At 42.3% G+C, this 20392-nt stretch overlaps 1 long non-coding RNA gene across 2 annotated transcripts in view; it reads left to right on the top strand.

The window, feature by feature from the left end:
• Positions 1–20392, top strand: part of LOC102446284 (uncharacterized) — a 43347-nt gene that overhangs the window by 10161 nt on the left and 12794 nt on the right. The gene's annotated exons all lie outside the window — the stretch shown is intronic.

The raw sequence follows: 20392 nt of genomic DNA on the forward strand, positions 1-20392 counted from the left end.
GAGAGGCTGGTAAGCAGCAGCAAAGCTAGTGGGACCCTGTTGGGGCCTCCTGGAGGGTGAAACTGTTGGAGGAGCACCAGCAGGGTCAGCCCCTGGGCATGGGGAAGGTGGGTGCAAAATCTGGGGGTGGTGCAGCGCCATCTGATTGATCAGGCCTACTCCTCCTTTGAGTAGCAAGCACAGGAAACAGAGGTGAGAGTGTGCTTTGCCTCTCCTGTGAGGGTACGTCTAAACTACATGCCTCTGTCAGCAGAGGCATGTAGATTTGTTTGTTCAGCAAAGGTAAATGAAGCCGCGATTTAAATGATCGCGGCTTCATTTACATTTACATGGCTGCCGCGCTGAGCCGACAAACAGCTGATCAGCTGTTTGTCGGCTCGCGCGCTAGTCTGGACGTTCCCCCTGTCGACATCAAAGCCCTTTGTCGGCAGCCCCAGTAAACCTCATTCCACGAGGAATAACGGGGCTGCCGACAAAGGGCTTTGATGTCGACAGGGGGAACGTCCAGACTAGCGATGAGCCGACAAACAGCTGATTAGCTGTTTGTCGGCTCAGCGCGGCAGCCCTGTAAATGTAAATGAAGCCGCGATCATTTAAATCGCGGCTTCATTTGCCTTTGCTGATCTGTCTAATCTACATGCCTCTGCCGGCAGAGGCATGTAGTCTAGACACAGCCTGAGAGAGGTATCCTTAGCTGCCTGCTTCTGGCGGCATCAGTGTGGCTGAAGCAATACAAAGAAGAATGTGCATGTGGTATGTGTGTAGGGAGGGGGGAATAAAGAAATGGCTCTCAAGACTGAGCATGCCGCCTTAAGTCTGATCTATATGAGTTCTGTTTAGGTGACCATATTTCCTTATGCTGAATATGGGGCACCTGGTAAAATTACTCGTATTCAAGCGAGTTCAATGGCAATCAATTGGAACTATGCAGTGCAAACGTTCAAATTAGCACCGAGTTGACTGAGCCCCTGTTAACAGAAATACTGAGTAGCTGGAGTCTTTATTTACCTTCTTATCTTTAAGGTTTGCACAGGGAGAAGTGACATACACATTCCCATACAGCTCTGACACAAGGATAGGGGTACTGACCGATCCAACCTCCCTAGCAGATGCTCTTCTTCCTCCATGCCTAGCTGTCCCCCTGGGATAGCTCCACCTCTTCTAGTACCTGGCATTGTGTCTGCTCAAGGCAACATGTCGGGGGGGGGGGGGAAGAGGGGCACAAAGGGTCACAGGCCCCCATCCCCAGATTTGTCAGGTTTCACACCAGAACATGGCAGCAGCAGCCTTTCAGCCCTGAGCAGGCAGGAAGGGATGGGAGTTGCTTCCAGCTGGAGGAGGGTACAGGTGGTGGCAGGGATGACCTGTCCCATATTTCTTCAAAGATCATCTCTTTCCTTCTGCCATATCCCCTACGGCTGGAAGCAGCTTGTCCTGTTCTGCCTACACAGTATAAAAAGGCAGCTAACACCTCCTAATTACTGCTGACCCCCAGCATAACCCAGCCGCTTCCTGTCCCCTGGCTACAACATGGCTGCAGGATCTTTAATAAACCTGGCCAGAGAGATGGCTCAGCAGGGGGACAGAAGACAGAGCAGCCCTGGTTTCCCAGGGGGCAGAACTAGGTGGGTGGGGGGCACAGGGCAGCATGTGAAGAGGGTTCTAAGTCTTGGATCAAAGGTCTCAAGCTTGTCCTGGGTGCCAAACTAGCCAGAGGCAGTGGGGGAAGGAGGAAACCTGCCACTGAAGCTGTTAGTGAGCTGAATAATCTGGCCAGGGGCTGGTTCCCTGCATAGCACTAGGAACGCAGTGCACCCTGCTGGGGGCATATGGAGGAGCAGAAGGGTTGTGCGTGTGGGGGCAGTGGATGAAGGGGCATTGCAGGGAGAGGACAGTGAAAAAGGAAGCATGTAAAGGCCCAGTGGGTGGGCAGCAGAGGCAACACATAACCAGACACCACCTGTCCACACGCACCAGACACTACACTAAGTAGCCAGTGCTGGCTGGAAATGGGTCAGAGGGAAAAGGGGGCAGCTGGCCAAAAGCTGGCAACTGGTAGGGACTGCACTGTGAGCGGCCAGCCTCACACACTGCATCTTTGCCTGACTACCATCCTTGCACACTCACCCGCACATAACTTGAAATGTAGAGGATAAACCTATAGGCTCATTTGCCTGCAGTTAGTAATTCCCATGGCGGTAAATGGGAATTATACATGTCTATGCCAGAAAGGTGCTGAATGCTCTGGCTTGATTCAGCAAAGCACATGAGTATGCTTAACATAAAGTATGTGAGTAGTCTGTATTGGGACTACATGTGTTTTGCTGGATCAGGCCAGAGCATTGAGCTTCTTAAAGGACTGAGCCCTGTCTGTCTTTTTGGAAATGCATTTACACCACATTCATTGCTATAGTATCTGAGCCCCTACTGAAATTATCACCTCTTTGGGCCCTGAATCTTTATCTGCAGTGTACATTATTTTCAAGTTTGAGATGAACCCAGACTGAAATCACTTCTAGCAGCAGTTAGGAAAGTTTGTGGCTTAAGCCTCTCTCTACTTTTTGTTTTGCCATTACACTACAGGTTGAATCTCTCTAGTCTGGCACTCTCTGGTTCGGCAACATCCATGACCTGGCTTGTTTTTAGTTACCTGGATGTCCACTTATCATGCATGTGGCCAAGTTTCCCATGTTCCCAGAAAGTTTATTTACAGCCACCAGTCCTGGCTCTCAGTGTTCTGTGCTGTTATTTAGCTCTAATCTACCCCTAAATTTCTTCTAACTGCCCAGTAAGAAGTGGAAGTGTTGACAATGCTGCTAGACAATATTGACCTCCCATGGTTCAGCAAATACTCTGATTTGACACCAGTCAGTTCCCATGGGTGCCAGACTAGAGGTTCAACCTGTACTGTGCTTGTGTGCTGGTGATTTCCCATGGCACATGGGGCCAAACTAGAAAGGTGATATCTTTCAGATGAATGTGCAATGGAAATGAGAATAAACAAACCCCCGTGGTTTTAACCAAAATTGTCTGTCTACATCACCTTGTTTGTTGGAGTGGGCTTATTGTATTGTTTTGGATTCCAGAGGTGAATAATCAGTAGTGAAATACTGCAGAGATTTAGTTCCAGGTCACAGCTGAATAATGAAAAACCAGCAGTCACCGAGGATTTGATTTACACACTGCAATGACTATGTGATAGTCTCTTTTGTGAGAAGGAAAGTACCTCTCTGGAGACCACATCCTAACCAATGACAAACATTCAGGCTCCCTGATGCTTCAAATGTCAATTATACCAAAGCCTCTTATTGTATAATGTAGAACTGTTATAATAATACCGTCTGGGACTGCAATAATAATGTGACTGAATTTCCAAACAGTAGAGATGGGAGAGGAGATTGATCAATACAGCACTAATGATGGCCTTGTTTTTCACTCAAAGACTTGTGAGCGGGTTTATGGTACTTCCTTCCGAAACCATGCTGTGCCACCTTGTTGCTTTACTTTTACTACCTGCTGTTATTGCTTTTGTATAAAAAAGGTGTTAAAAAGACCTGTCCGTTAATTTTTATGATTATGAGGTTTTTTTTGTTTTTTGTTAATGCATGCCCATAGTTTCAGATGCTGAGGGCTTGTCTACACTGCCCTATGGTTTGGACTACAGAGGCTGAAATGGCAGAACTCAGAAAAAGGCTGTTTTGTAACTCCCCTGAGTGGATGCTGTGAGCATGAACAAAGAGGTTCTTGGTTCATGTTAATGTAGGAATCTTTAGCCAGGACAATATTAATACAATATAGTTCACTCCTGCAGTGTCCACACACAGTTACAGTGCAGCACTTTGCAGCGTACTGCTATTCATGTCAGCACAATCTGGGGCAGTGTAAACATAGCCCATGATGCAGCTGAAGACCAAATTATCCATATTCCATTTGGTGCAATTTTTTCCCTGAGAACTAACACTTGCATAGACAAGAAAAATCCATTTGCACCCAGTGTATTCTCTCTTTGTGTAGGCCAAAGTTTTTTCCTGGGTAAGTGCCATTATTTGCATGCACAAGTGTTGTTATACAAAATGTAGTATGCAAACAAAGAAGGATCAGGTTGAGACCTGCTGGAAAATATGCCCTTAAACTTGACCTCTGAAACCATGTGGAGAAAACTCCAACCCTAAAATCTGATGAAACTTGAACACATGTTTGTTTGCATGCACTCAGAAGCCATGTTTTCATAAATCATCCCTGCCTGTTATATAAAACACTCCCAGTCACTACAGGCACATCTACACAGCAGGGATAAAGCCAAAATGAGTTACGCAACTTGAGCTACGTCAATTGTGTAGCTTAAGCCACAATAGTTTATTTCGGCTTTTAGTGCTGTCTACACAGCAGGAAGCAGAGAAAAAGTGCTCTTCCTTTACTTCCCTTACTCATACAATGTGGGTTACAGGAGTCAGAGTAAGAAGTCCTCCAGTTAGTCATTATTTTGACATTATGCTGAAATATCTGCTTATTGTGTAGAAGCAGACTGTTATTTCGGAGTAAAGTCAGTTATTCTGCAATAACACCGTTTGGACACGTACCCTAAAGAAATACCATGAAAAATGTGCAAAGTTTTTTTTAAAATCCAATTCTAACATTGTTTGCAGTCTTACATATACTTATTTTATTCCATGATACATTTGAATGATGGATAGAATTTGTTACCTGAAGTGAAAGAGATGGAACAAAATTATAGCCTGCGTATCATAATAAAAAAGTCTCTATTGAAGCTCTTCATTACTGTACATTTCAGAACAGAAAAGACAAACTGCTCGTGCAGTGGCACAGGTCCAATCTCTAACTAGAATCAATTGCTTTGCCAACACTGTACACAAAGGATGTTCATTGTTTGCAAACTGAGTTTCGTGCAGAGACACCTTTTCTTAATGCTCACACAACTGATGATCAGGGTTTGTTGGGGTTTTTTTTTTTCCTTTGCAGAAACCCCTGCAGTGAAGAAACTACAGCTGATTCTGTGCTTCCCATCCCAGAGGGCGGGAAAGCTTTTCACTTCACAGTGTGATTTCTTCATAATAGCGGCATGGCAACAGCATGCCTATGTTTTGAAAAGGCAGTGGCCAATATTATAATGCAATTACTTATGTTAAGCTACTCACTGGATAATCTTTTGCAAGAAAAAATAACTTCCTTTATACAGCCTCATAATATTCTTGTATTCAGTGTTGTTGCAGCCATGATGATCACAGGATTTTAGGTCATGTCTACACTAGGAAATAATTTTGAATTTACTAAATTCGGCGTATGGACTCCGGATTTTAAAAAATTTAACTTCCGTGTCCTCCCTACAGGGAAGCATCAAAATTAGTATGGGGCAGGCTCTGTTAATGTGGATGCGCTACCTCAGACTCAGAACCCCAGGAAGCACTCTGGGGAGCTGCAGGAAGCCTTCCAGAGACCAATTAGTTTGAATTAGCTGCACAAGAGCATCCACACTAACATTATATCAGACTTACAAGTTTGGAATTAGCATTATTCTTCCTGAAAAGCAGGAGTACAGAGTTTGAATTCTGAAGCTCCTTATTTTGGAATAACGGGCTCGGTAGTGGGGATGCATCCCTTACAAATTCGAACTCGAGGGGAGGGTTATTTTGGACTAAGGTCCTAGTGTAGACCAGGCCTTAGAGACACAAGTGGGTGGTGTGTGTTTAACTGTGACACTCTGTGAAAATTTCCCAGTCCTGAAAAAGAGCTAAGTATAAACTGGAAAGCTCGTCTTGCTCACTAACATAAATCAGTCCAATAAAATATAATAATTTACTCACTTTGTGTCTTTCATAATATTTTTATCTACCTGAGATCTGACACCGTACAACTGATGATATGGCCAAAAAAAATCTTGGCACTTTTATGTTTAGCTCTTGGACAAATAGATATGGCATCTACTTCACGTTGTCTTGACTGGGACTGTAATATTTTGTGTCTGCAGGATGTGGATTCCAACAGTAGCATTGCGAAGCTGTCTTTCTTTGGCCAAACATACTCACATGCAGATAAGATTCTAAATTACAGAGGGCTCCTCCCTGCTAGATCATATGGTTTACCTGCTCCTTGGAAGACAATCCAACTAGCTGACATGATAGTAAGATCAATCAAACACTGCATTTGCATGTGTGTATACAGCTATATATGTAGTATTGTTGAATCAATCACTCGTTCAAATTTTGCCTGTATTTCTCTTGGGCCTGGTCTACACTACAGCGGGAGGTTGACTTCAGATACACAACTCCAGCTACTTTAATTATGTAGTTGGAGTTGACATATCTTAAATCACGTTTCCATGCTGTCCATACAGTGAGAGGCCGATGGAAACAAATGCTTATTACTTTCAAGCATTTAAAACAATGTTACACAGAGGAGGGAGAAACATTGTTCTCCTTGGCCTCTGATGATAGGACAAGAAGCAATGGGCTTAAACTGCAGCAAGGAAGGTGTAGGTTGGACATTAGGAAAAGCTTCCTAACTGTCAGGGTGGTTAAACACTGGAATAAATTGCCTAGGGAGGTTGTGGAATCTCCCTCAGTGGAGATATTTAAGAGCAGGTTAGATAGACATCGATCAGGGATGATCAAGATGATTCTTGGTTCTGCCATGAGGGCAGAGACCTCTTGAGGTCCTTTCCAGTTCTAGTATTCTATGATTCTATTATAAGAAAAGGAGGAGTACCGGATGCTGTCCGGGGCTGCCCTCAGCATTCGACTTACGGGTCTATACTAGACTCGCTAAATCAAATGCCAGAAGATTGACTTTTGGAGCATTGATCTGCTGGTAAGTATAGAAGTGGCCTTGGTGTAGAGCTTCAAACTGATTAGTTTTCTCAAATATGTTTGTCGTTCAATGATGGTTGTGAATTTTGTTTACTCTGTGGCTCATGGCAGTGTTTGAAGTTCAAAATATGACATTTTGAGTTATGATGCTTAGCTGAGATTGGTTCCATTGTACTGTTTCTGTTCTCTGATTGGATGCGTATAACTCTCATGATCAGGTTTCAGATGTGAATCCTTAGAGAAAGTTATTTAAAAAAGTACATGCTGAAAACTCATGGTAAAAAAATCATCCTCCCAAACATTTGTGCTAGTTGACTTAATCACAAGGTTGTTGACTGAAAGTAAATATGAAAGAGATGTATGGCTGCATTGAATTTGTTTAAAAATGTGAGTGAATGGGTTTTTTCTCTTTTTTTGGAATATTCCTGAGTTCTTCTATCTTTGTATATAGAGTAAAATTGAGCCTTATTTGTTGAGCCATAATTTTCACTTGAAGAAAAGGTCTCTTGAGAATCTTTAGTAAAGACTCACTAGCAGAGTGCAGTTGTGAGGATTCCCTTTAAATTTTCTAATTTAAACTACAGAATGTTTATTGGTTTCTGTTAGTAATAGACTATGATGAACTATTATTTTAAATAATGTAATTAGACTCCTCAAAAGCAGTACAAATAATTTAACTGCACTTAAAGGAATAGAGTACATTTTGTGATTTATTCTTCATTTCTTTTTGTGGGATTACTTCCCCCTTATTTATTAATTGTTAACGATGAGAAATTTGCAATGTGTCTTCCCAGTGATTTGGTGAGATTCCTCCATGTATGTGAGAGTATGTATAAAGTCTTAGGCCCTGTCTACACTACTGAGATAAGTCGATCTAAATTACACTACTCCAGCTACCTGAATAACTTTAGCTGGAGTCGACATAGCTTAAGTCGAATTATCATGATGTCTATACTGCACTGCATCAATGGAAGAGCATCTCCCCATTGATTTACATTAGTCCTCTTGTTCTGGTGCAGTTTCAGTGTCGCATTCTGTGGTTGATTCAGCAAGTTCCCTGCTGCATTTACCACAGCATTGTCAGTCCCCAGTAAGTGGGGACATGACATCAAAGTTTGTGTCCATGGTAATTGGAACCAAAGTAACAAAATCAGTTTTAAGTCACATCCTTGGATATTTTGATGCAAGTCTCTTTATGTAGACACTCTGGTTTTGGAATCAGAGTGCCTATTTGGATATAATTTAAGTTAAAAAACTGTATACATTATATTGAAACAAGAAACCTTTTACTCTGAAATCTGTATTTCATAATCAGGCTTGAACTGAATTAACTAATGGTGTGAATTGCAACTAATTCAGTTACTTCGATTCCATTTACCATATAAACAATCCATTAAATGTCGGCATTTTTACCACCCTTTATGACTTTTACCTTACAAAAAATCTTTGTTTTCAGGTAATAAGGTGCACGCCCTGAGTTTACTGAGGGGAGAATGAGGGCTACAGATGCTTCTCTTGGCTTATTCACTCTCTAAAGTTTCTTCTTGGGAAAATGTGATTGCTGTTCTTGTAATAATAGGATAATTCTGTGGTACATTGGTGACTTTGTATTACTCTCCTGAACAACAAATTAAGGCTACCTTGTCACCAGTTGAGCCTTAGATTTTTTTAAGGTAGTAACTCAGTCTCCAATGTGGAGTAATTTCTCATAAATTTCAGTGGCTCTGACCATTTATATCAGTACCATGAACCTGAGATAGATTGTTCTGGTATCACCCTATCTCCTCTTGGTTGGTGTATAAATCCACATGGTAGAGGTTGAAACTTTGTAATTCGGGATTCCCTGTTCTGGCAACGTCTGTTGTCTGGCAGGAGCCCAAATGTTCCAGGACCAGAGAGTTTCCAGTGGAGACTGGTGGCTGGGCTCACCACAGCTGGGCTGCCTGGCCCACCACATCTGGGTGGCTAGGCACAACCCAGGATGGCTACCTGGAGGGGCCAGGAGCATAGCAGGGCTGCTCAGTGAGGCCAGGAGCTTAGTGTGCTGCAACAGGGCTGCCCAGCAGGGCCAGGAGCTTAGAGCTCTGTAGAGGGGCTGCCTGGAGGGGCCGGGAGCCTGGTGCACAGGGAACTGGGCTGCCTGGCATAGCAGGGAAGGAGGTGGGCGGGGGGGACTGGCAGGGCAGTGAGGCTGGTGGCAAGTGGGAGTCAGCCAGCAGGCCGGTGACTGGTCCAGGGCTGGGGAGCCAGATATGACCTCCCCTGATCCAGCCAAATACTTCATCCGGGACTGGTCAGGTCCTGTGAGTGCTGGACCAGGAAGGTCCAACCTGTGTAACTGGGTCCACCTTTCATAAGCATGAAGAGTTTTTAAAATTCAGAGGCATGTCTGGAGTTAAAGCTCTATCATCCCCTTCCACAAAAACAGCTATGGAACAGGGGGACAATGTTAAAAATGGTGTGGTTTAGAGAATTTTAGAGAATTTGTACTTTATCCTCCCTTCTCATGGGAAGTGTTAGCTGTGGTGTGGAAGGGTAAGAAGCATGGCTGACCCACTAGTCCACAGCCCAAGGATCTGGGGGAAATCCTGGCCTGATACCTGAAATGTAAGGACATAAATACATACACTCACACACTCTGCTTTAAGTAGCAAGTACAGCAGTCCCAACTAAGTTCCTGCATTTGTTTAAGTTTCCCCTCCAACACATCTTAGTCCTCTCTGGTAACTGTGAGGGACTCAGAAATCTATAAGTTTCCTACAATCCCTGTGGATTTTGAAATATTTGCATCATGTGGCTGCTGTCCTGCCCCCTTTCCCTTCTCTCCCGACAAGCTTAGCAGGGTGATTCTGCTGTCAAAGAATCCCCACTATAGTTGTAATTATCTTCCCCTCTGGGAGGCAGAGTAGCTATGGGCTGGAAATTAAAACTACAATAACATAATTAATATATGCAACATTTTTCTAAGTACTTTATGATGAATTTGCATGGGGCTCATGCCATGTACAGCAACAGCTTCTTAGCTTTTTCTAGTCAACCAGGCTCCCATAATGCAATTTACACATTGTTTTACTAGAGGGCCTGTTTATGCCTATGAGGGAAATGTATTCTCCCATTCTTAGTAGCCTTTTTTTCTGCTTTACATCACCAAACTAATTTCAGCCCATTTATGCTGAGTTTTCTTTCTTCTCTATCGGGCAATACAAGAAGCACAGGTTTTAGGATTTTGAACTGTCAAGAATAATCTGTGTAAATATCTTGAGGCCCAAATGTGCCACAAAAACATTTCCGATGGGTGAGATTTCCAAATAGGAAGTAAGTGAAAATTAATATGTGGTTCATTTCTTTAGCCTGATTTGTATTGCCTAAATCCAGTGGCGTATTCAGCACTTCTAACACAAAACTGCATTTTGTAAAAGAGAAAAAAAGAGATACTGTGACAGGACCAACACCAACTTTTGTAAGCACCCCCTGCTGGCTGTATGTGTCTGCATTTTGAATCCTCTGGTGACCCCGTTTTAGTAGTTCTCCGGTGGCTCTTTCTAGCCCCGCCTGGGGCTCTGTTTTTAAAGCATCTGAGCCCTGGTATGGGAATGTATTCCCAGGGCTTCCCCCTTGGAACCACTGTTCTCCCAGTGCCCTCCCTAGGGCCATTATCTTCAACACCCAAATGACATCAAAAGCTAATATCAGGCACTGACAGCCTACTTTATTAGCCCCATTTAGCATGGACACTTTAATTGACAGGTTTTTTTCCCCTTTCTTTCTCCTCCACTTCTCCTCTCTTTTTCTGCTATATAATTCAACCTCTGTGCCTCTTGCTCCATATTTGTCATCTGAAGAAGTGGATTGTGCCCACAAAAGCTCATTATACTATTTATATTTTTGTTAGTCTCTAAGGTGCTATAGGACCATTGTTTTTTTAAATTATTGAAAAGATTATGGTTTACTGAGTGGAATTATCTTATTTGTATGCATGTATCATTTTTGTACCTGAAGTCAGGAATATTGACTCTGTAACAGTTGCAACAGTGTTTTCACCTGGGGAATGTCCATTACACAGTTTGCAAATAGGCTGAATGCTATTAAGGGGAACAATGGGACTTTAAAGATGCAAATTTTGCTCCTTCCTGAGAAGTTTCCTGGGAAGCTGCTTTGACACATCAAGGTAAGGTAATCATGTCAGCTGGTATTGAATACCATATTGAACTGCTGATATTTTCCCACTAGTACAAGGAGGGCAATCAGCCTGGTAAACAAAGGATTCCCACCTATTTAAGGCTGAAGAGTGACATAATCAAGGTCAATTCTACTCTTCTGGGAATCCCCACCCAAGATGATGTCTGTAAACATCTAAGACTGAACTAGGAAAGAAAGAGGCTGGACGGAGCCTGGAAAGTTGTCTGACCTGTGAAGGAGATGCTTAAAACAACATATAGGCTGAGAAAATTACTACTTGTAGCCAGTCTCAGTAGTGTATTAATCTTAGCTTGCATGTTTATTTTATTTACTCCGCAATCTCCGTTGATTTGTTTGCTATCCCTTATAACCACTTAAAATGTTCCTTTGTTTTTAATAAACTCATTTTGTTTTTTAAAACCCAGTTTGTGCAATTCATAACTGGAGGTGGGGAGAGGAAATGGTGCATAGCTTCCTCCACATTGAAGGAGAGGGCAATCTTCATGAGCTTATGCTGTCTAGATTTCTGTATAGTGCAAGACAATACAATTTTCGGTTTGCACTCCAGTGGGAGTATGCACTTGAGTGCTGGGGAGTCTCCAAGCTGACTCTTCCCACACTGGGCTGATCTCAGTGTCTATGACTTTTTGCCGGTAGGTGTAGCCCTACCTATGTGTGTGCTGGAGAAGAATGAGGCCCTGTCACAGCAAGAACAAGGTGAAGGAGCCCAGCTGATGGAATAGGCAGGCAAAGAGGGGCCCTAGTACATCAGCTGCCATCCCAGAAATGGGGAGAGGGGGGACTCCTCACATGCAGAGATAAAGTTGAAGATATTCCCTGAGAGATGTTAGTGTATAATAACATAGAAATTACATTTAAAATATTATTAAATCAACACATTTTCAGATTAGGGGAGGATTTTACTATCACATGTTATCGTTTTAGCCACTTGATTGCAATTGACCCTGCTCTGAATATAATGAAAATATTTGCATCCCTTCAAAGACTTCTCCATTGCTGCAAAATTGTATTGTCAGTAGAATCTTGTTTAGTCACTTTTGTAATGTCAAGCTGGAACACTGATTGAAGCCTGGAAATAATTTGGCACTGTGTCAGGCATTTTTATACATTTTTTTAAATGTGCAGCATTATTTTTTCTTCTGCCTTTTGTCCTTTGGGAAAGCAATAGTTATTTGCAATTATTTCAAAAGCTTAAGAGAAGCAAATTAAGAAAAAATACATCCAAACCATTCCATGTATTCTTTGATAATTGTCATTATTATCTGGATTTAGAAAATGTCACTACATTGCTAAATTGGCTTTACATGCACACGTTACACATAGACCATCTAAGTAGGGAAACTCACATTACCTTAGGTACATGAACAACTGTAGAATCACATAGCTTGAAGGTAAACTTTACACCTCATCTTAAAATAATCGTAATTCCTCTGCTGGCAAACTAGCCTCAAGTACAGCTCCACTGAGCACTTGCCTCCCCAAACATCAGAATATAATGTTACCGTCTTGTTGCTGAATTTTTCTGTGAAAATTCCCATTGGTCCTTCAGCTTACCTGAAGCTTATATGAACAAGACCTGAAGATACTGAATCCCTCTCAGGATCTGACTTCGACCTGTTCTGCCAGTCAGGAAGTAAATCTGCTTTCTCACCAAAGAAATACAAGTGAAAGTCTGATGTCTGCTGCCGGGGTACAAAGGGCTGAGAACCACCAGTTCCCATGGACTACATAAGGAGACCTTGGGGATGGAAGGCTCTGGAGTATTACTAGTACTCTCAACAGCAGTGACTACTTTTAGAAATTCTTGTTTGTTTTAAGATCCCTATCTCTTCCCTTCCACATCCCCATCTCCATTCCATGTCTGAGCCCCTCTGGAAGCTGCTGTAGCCAGACAGGAACCCCCCTTGTAACATCCATTTTTGCTTGCCTGGAGCATACAGGGCACACAGAGCAGAAGGCCCAGGCTGTTGTGACCGTGAATGGCTGTAACAGAGATACGCCAATTGCTGACCAAGAGGCTGCCAAGGAGTGCCCTTGACTCAAACCCATATTGATATGAACACACATCCATCCGCGGGGGGAGGAATCTCTCGCCCAGTAAAAAAATGTCTAGTGCTCACAATTTAGTTATCTCTCTTGCAAGTGTAAATTAACTTGAAACTTGCTTGTAAGAACTGGCGCCACAAAATGGACCAGTACAATTCAGCATCTTAGATAAGAAAGAGGATACAGGCCCCCAGGGGTATATAGATGGGTCCAGAGCAAATTTTCTCTGAGTGTCAATCTACCATCTATCTGCTGGTCGGGTTAGGTGTTTGATCTCCCGAGGTTCCAGAGGGGATGCCCACCTCGTATTTGTATTTCCTAGGAATTGAGAGACCGGCCCTGGCCTGACACGCTGGAGTCGAGAGGCACAGAAAGGGGTAAAAATTGTACCTGGATGTGGTCCTTTGTTTAAGTATATATATACATAGTGTAAGAGCTCTTTAAAGATTAAGCTGTCACTTGGTACCATTATTTCTATTTTCTATCTTTACCTTTTTCCTGTAATCATTTTTAAGACCTATATATATATATATTTGCTAGCATTTAAGAAATAGAGCAATAGCCATTGTAACCATATGCATTTATAAGCTTCTTTAATAAACCTGTAACTGTTTAAGCTTTAACCTGACTCCTTCAGTTGCTGTAATAGAACCAAGCACAATTTAAAAGAACTTCAGCCAGTCATAAAGGGACAGACACAGGGAGAGCTTGGGCGTTTGGATCTGTGTCACTCCCAGGTGACAAGATCCGTTGGGGCACCTTTTCAGCCTTTCCTAGGCTGCCCGCTGCGAAGGAACCCCTGTGTTCTAGCAGCTAAAATCTAAGGTGTAATAAGCTCTTCCTATATAACGGGGCGTCTGTTGGCCTGCTGGCCACCCTCTGCGATGGGACCCCGGTCTTAGCAGTAAAGACACGGACGTTAAACCTTTTCTCGGAAACACACACACACACACACACTGCCCTGACCGTCGGCTGACAGCTGCCCATTCAGGCCAAATCCTACGCCTCATAGGCACCAAAACCTTCCATTGAGTTGTGACCAGAGGCAGATATTGGCCCAGTGCCTTTCATAGGCTCCCTACTGACTTCAGTCAGTAGTCTGAGTGTGCAAAGAGTGCAGGATTGAGCCCCATTAGCATCTGGAAGAATAAGCTTTCATGTAAGCAAGCAGTTAAAATCAGAAAGCGTCAACGATGTAAAATAAAATGATTTAAAATAAAAAATAAATCATGGTTAATATACATTGGTCCAACTGTCAGTGAAGCCCCAGCTTCTAATCAAACCATTACAGTTTACCTCACATCAGTTTTGAAACATTCTGGTTCTCCATACTGTCCAATGGGAAAGATAACCGAAATTTCTTATTTTGCATCGTCAAATTACCAAGATGGTGGCTCCCTGTCTGATTGTTAATTATTCTTTTTTATTATACACTTTTATAGTAGATGCTTAACTTTTCTTATTAGCTGTAGTGATTAGAATATCTTTTATATTATATTGGAGTTTTCCTTCAATGAAGCTGAATAAAACAAGACACCTAAAGCCCTAAAAAAGAAATATGGTGTCACAGTGACTCTGGGCCAATATGGTGTCACAGTGACTCATAGTAGTAAGCTATGAGGAGGAAGAAAGACAAAGTGAGCGTGCTTAATTGGATTACAGATTACTAGTACCACCATTTCTTTCTTTCTTTCTTTCTTTCTTTCTTTCTTTCTTTCTTTCTTTCTTTCTTTCTTTCTTTCTTTCTTTCTTTCTTTCTTTCTTTCTTTCTTTCTTTCTTTCTTTCTTTCTTTCTTTCTTAGAAATTTGTATTCATTTATTATAATCCATTCAGATTATTAACTACAAAACAAGCCAGATTTTTAGAGACAGACATTATGTGCTGCACCTAATGTAACTATCTCTGTTATGAATTGAAGAGGTGGGTTTTTTCTTTTTACTATAAATATTTTATTGAGGAGAAGGGAAAAGAGAGAGTGAGAGAGGAAGAAAGATGAAACAGAATATCTAATAGCATACACCAGATTCACATTTCCTTATCAAGAAAATATTCATGTAGTAATGATCAGTGTAAGGGGCTTGTCTACTCTGGGAAATTGACTAGCTATTCCCCTTACAGCTATTCTAGTATAATTCACTGTGTGGATACTCTTATGCTTAAGGCCCTACCAAATTCACAGCCATGAAAAATGAGTTATGGACTATGAAATCTGTTCTTTTGTGTGCTTTTATCCAATACTATAAAATCTCTCTATATCATAGGGTAAACTATATAAAAGTACTCCGCAATTCTAAAACTGGGATCCCAACTCAAAAGAGGTTCATAAAGCTTTTGTAGAGGTCATTGTATGGCCACTCTTATTTTTGTGCTGCTGCTGTTGGCAGTGCAACCTTCAGACTAGGGCATCTGGCCAGCAGTTGCTGTTCTCCAGCCACCCAGCTCTGAAGGCATCAGAGAAGAAGCAATCTCATGCGCTCCCCCCCCCCCACACACAATTATCAAGACATCTTTTCTGAGTTAAGACCCTGATTTTGAGATCTTCTATTTATATTTATTATTTATTTATATTTGTGTTTATACTTTGCCTTCATGTTTTGTTATAATCGGATGAAGTTTAACATTTAAATATCTGAAACCACAACATTCAAGTACCTTAAATTAACACCTGACCTTATTTTGGAATAACTTCCCCGAGTAGACAAGTGCTAACATTTGCTGTAGAGCACAAACATTCTTCAGTACAGGTACATCTAATACTCCAGGGCCTCCACCAACAAATATCCTACAAAGAGCACAGTGATTCAGGAACTGCTCCATTTTTCACACAGTGCAAAGAGAAGTCAGGAGCAGAAAGGCCTTGAGTCACTGCACCTTTGAAAGCAGGGGAAAGGCTCAGGAACAGAGGTGGTGAGGAGCAATGCAGTATTTTTCAGTTAGGCTAGTACACTTAATCCAAGGGAAGTAGCTGTCAAGGAAAAGTTTTGTCAAATCCAAGATTTTAAGTGATTTATTGACTCTTCAAGGTCTCTATTGATCTTATTTCTCTCCCAGAGTATGAGTAAGAAAGAACATGTTTTCTTTGCCCCACAGTCTTACAAGAAAACTATAATGTAAAAATATTATATTATCCTTAGGGCAAAATCTAGTGAAAGTCACCTTGCATGCAAGATTATCACAGTTCCTGTGTACTCCCAAGCTATGTCTACAGTAAGAGTTTTGCAGGAAGAGCCTATGCAAATGAAACACAGATTAGCATTTTCTCATGCTTCATTTGCATACTCTCTTCCAATCCATTTTTGCGGTAGGGGTTTTTGCGCAAAAATAAGCAGTGTGGACGTTTCCTTTTTGCGCAAGATCGGTATTGAGGTAAAGGGGTTTTGGGGCAAAAAAGAAATGTCCACGCTGCTTGTTTTTGTGCAAAAACCCCAGCACAAAAACGGATCGGAAGAGGGTATGCAAATGAAATGTAAGAAAATGCTAATTCATGCTTTATTTGCATTGCCTCTTCCAGCAAAACTTGTAGTGTAGATGTAACTCCCCAGATTGCTGTTGATCCTGTGAATGGAGAAGGAAGTGTGTGTCTTCTGTGAGAAGTCCTAGGCTACGTCTACACTGGCCCCTTTTCCGGAAGGGGCATGTAAATTTCACGAGTCGTCGTAGGGAAATCCGCGGGGGATTTAAATATCCCCCGCGGCATTTAAATAAAAATGTCCGCCGCTTTTTTCCGGCTTTTAAAAAAGCCGGAAAAGAGCATCTAGACTGGCCCCGATCCTCCTACTTTGAAGTAGGAATAAGAGCCTCCGGAAAAGGGCGCTTTTTCCGGAGGATCGGGGCCAGTCTAGACGCTCTTTTCCGGCTTTTTTAAAAGCCGGAAAAAAGCGGCGGACATTTTTATTTAAATGCCGCGGGGGATATTTAAATCCCCCGCGGATTTCCCTACGACGACTAGTGAAATTTACATGCCCCTTCCGGAAAAGGGGCCAGTGTAGACGTAGCCCTAGTGAATAGTTTATATGTTTTAGCCTAACACACCATCTTCTGTTTAACACCACCTCTGTTCACATTTAACAAAGGCTCACCATGGAACTAAGGTTCCAGTCTGAGAAACATTGGTGGTTTCACAGAGACATAAGAACATAAGAACATAAGAACGGCCGTACTGGGTCAGACCAAAGGTCCATCTAGCCCAGTATCCTGTCTACCGACAGTGGCCAGCACCAGGTGCCCCAGAGAGGGTGGACCGAAGACAATGATCAAGCGATTTGTCTCCTGCCATCCCTCTTCAGCCTCTGACAAACAGAGGCCAAGGACACCATTTTATCCCCTGGCTAATAGCCTTTTATGGACCTAACCTCCATGAATTTATCCAGCTTCTCTTTAAACTCTATTATAGTCCTAGCCTTCACCGCCTCCTCTGGCAAGGAGTTCCACAGGTTGACAACACGCTGTGTGGAGAAGAACTTCCTTTTATTAGTTTTAAACCTGCTACCCATTAATTTCATTTGGTGCCCTCTAGTTCTTCTATTATGGAAACTAATAAATAACTTTTCTTTATCAGCCCTCTCCACACCACTCATGATTTTATAGACCTCTATCATATCCCCCCTCAGTCTCCTCTTTTCTAAACTGAAAAGTCCCAGTCTCTTTAGCCTCTCCTTTTGTTTCCTGTGTGTTTTAAAATACTTTGGGTCTGTTTTCCTGCTTGTTTATGCTAATGTAAAATGAGAGGCCCTGTTTTGTGGGCTAGTGTAAGTGATGACAGAATCAGCACTTGGTGCCTGATTCTTCATTTCATTACATGAAAAAAAAATAGGCTAACTGAGTGGAGAGGGAGGCCCTTCATTTGTAAGAACTCCCTTTGTAAAGTGCACAAAAGACAAGATAGGCCATCTGTGTTAAAACAAACCATATCTGTTTCATGTACACCCAGCAACTCTACTCTCTAATTCCTTAACAATCACACTGCTGGAATCTTATTATCCATTGAGTAAACTATATGTTTGATCTTATAATTATGTAAATAAGGTAAGTGGTTAAGATTTAGACCTGGAACAATAATGTTACCACCATCATCCCTTTAACAAACAACAGGCTTTGAGGGGAGAGTTAGCTGTACCTTATATATCATGCACTGGGGACCACACAATGCTGACACAGAATTGCTGCATGTAATTCTTATTGTCTTTAAAATAATATTTAGCCAGAGTGACCCCTGGTGCTATTTAAACATCTTTGAAAGGAAATCCTGTTTCATCAATGGTGATGCATCAATATTTAATAATAAAGCATGCTGTGCAATATATACAAATACATTAATTAAGGTGTAGTGCACGTGAGAGATCTATAGTAAATGGGACATTTCAATTTGTGAGAAAATATGATGATGGGCTATTTCCATGTGTTGTTGTCCTTCTGGTTAAATACTATTCCTGTTTTCGATGGAGCCCCCAAGCAGTGACATTCATTTTTGGAGTTGCACAGTGGTTAGAGCTAGATTATGTGCAGGCTATAATAATTACTCTAATACTACCCAGCAAACCCTCTCTCCCCGCTGTGGAGGAATTTGGAATAAAATGTCTCATTCCAGGAAAAAGACTTTCCAAATAAGCCTGGGCATCGTGTCAAAGTATGGGCTCCAAACCCATTCCTTTCCCTAATAAGAATCAGCACTTTGAGAAATGCTGCTTCACAAGGAAATAATTGCATTAGTCAGCCTCTTGGCATGGGCATGGGTTGGAACCTTTTCCTTCAATCAGGCCCTACCTCTCCTGCAAGGCTTATAGATCTCCCAAAGATGCTAACTGCCAAAGACGCTAACTGTCTTTAACCAGACTTTTCTTTCAGTATCCAGATGCCCCACTGCCTTGAAATTATATAACTAACCCCCCCAAGCCAATAGTTTGAGCCACATGCTCATGTGAAACATCACTGATTTCGGACACACTGTGGTGGGGGGAATATGAAAGGAACATCTCCCTCCCTCCCACTTTTGCCTACATGCACTGTAATTGGGCAGAATTCTAACTCAGGCCTTCCTTGAGTACTAAGCACGGGCTCTGGCTAACACACCTGCTCAAGTTGTGGCATGAGGACTCCATCTAACTACACAGGCAAGAGGATTTGTAGCGCACAGTTAGGTTTTTGCCCCGCTCCTCAGTCCATTCTTCAGCCATTAGGCAGAGCATATGCTGCTCCACTCAGGACTGCTGCAAAGTGCTTTGTCTCCCCAGATCCATCCGGGTGTTAGCAAGTGCTTGATACTAGCAAGGAGGCTTCGAGAAATGGCTAGGTTACTTTGAAACCCAGCCAGAGTACTGCTTTAGGCAGAATTTTCCTCGTAGAATGTTAAGAACAGACACGGCATTTCTCTGAATTCCATATTTGATTATGAAACTGACCACCATGGTTTTTTTTAAATATAAAAGGCTGAGAAGCAAGGTTCTGGTGCCTATGGGCAGATGGTGAAGCAGGCACCATCAGACCCCTCATATAGGGTACGTCTAGACTATATCTATTTGTCAGAAAAAGCTACGCAAAATGTACTCTGCATTTTGTGTAGCTTTTTCTGATACTTTTGTCGGAAGAGACTTTAATGATATTTGGCCTATGTAGACTGGGTCAAAAGTCGGGAAAAAAACCCTCTTTCGAAAGCCCCCTTCTTCCTCTTAGAACGAGGAATACAGCAAAAAAAAAGCGGAAGAGCAAAGGCATTCGTTGGATGTGGCGGAGTTAAAAAACCTGGCAGTCTAGCCGTACCCATAGACTAGAATAGAAAGACTGCCGGGCTGTTTCTTCCCAAGCAATGGAACAATTGTTCACGTGTGGTGAAGAGTTTTTTGTGCAGAGCTAGTCTATTACTTGAGATGATCAAACCTGGTATGTCTCTGTGGCTATGTTTGGACTGGGAGTGCTTCTTTCCCAGTGTATATTTGAGTGCCAATTAATTGGGAACATGCTTTAACTTAACACCTGCTTAAGGCTAGCCCGTGACTTTGCATCTAGTCCTGGGTAAGGCACAGGGCATATTTGGGCTACCTATCTCCCTGAGCCACAAAACCTCCCCTGCTCCGTTGGAAAACATTATTTGCTTCAGGCCGGCTCAACTCTCCCGCATGTGTGTTGTAGCAAAGGGAAAAGGGAAGAAACAGGCCTCCACTTCCCCTTGGGTACATATACACTGCACACTTATTTCAAAATAAGCTATTCCGGAATAGTTATTCCAAAATAGCTTATTTCGGAAAAGCACATCTACACTGTAGGGAAGCCTCAAAATTAGTCCAACATAGGCTACTCTAAGGTGGACGTGCTACCTTGATTTAGA

The sequence above is a fragment of the Pelodiscus sinensis genome, chromosome 2, assembly GCF_049634645.1.
Source record: "Pelodiscus sinensis isolate JC-2024 chromosome 2, ASM4963464v1, whole genome shotgun sequence".
NCBI lineage: Eukaryota > Metazoa > Chordata > Testudines > Trionychidae > Pelodiscus > Pelodiscus sinensis.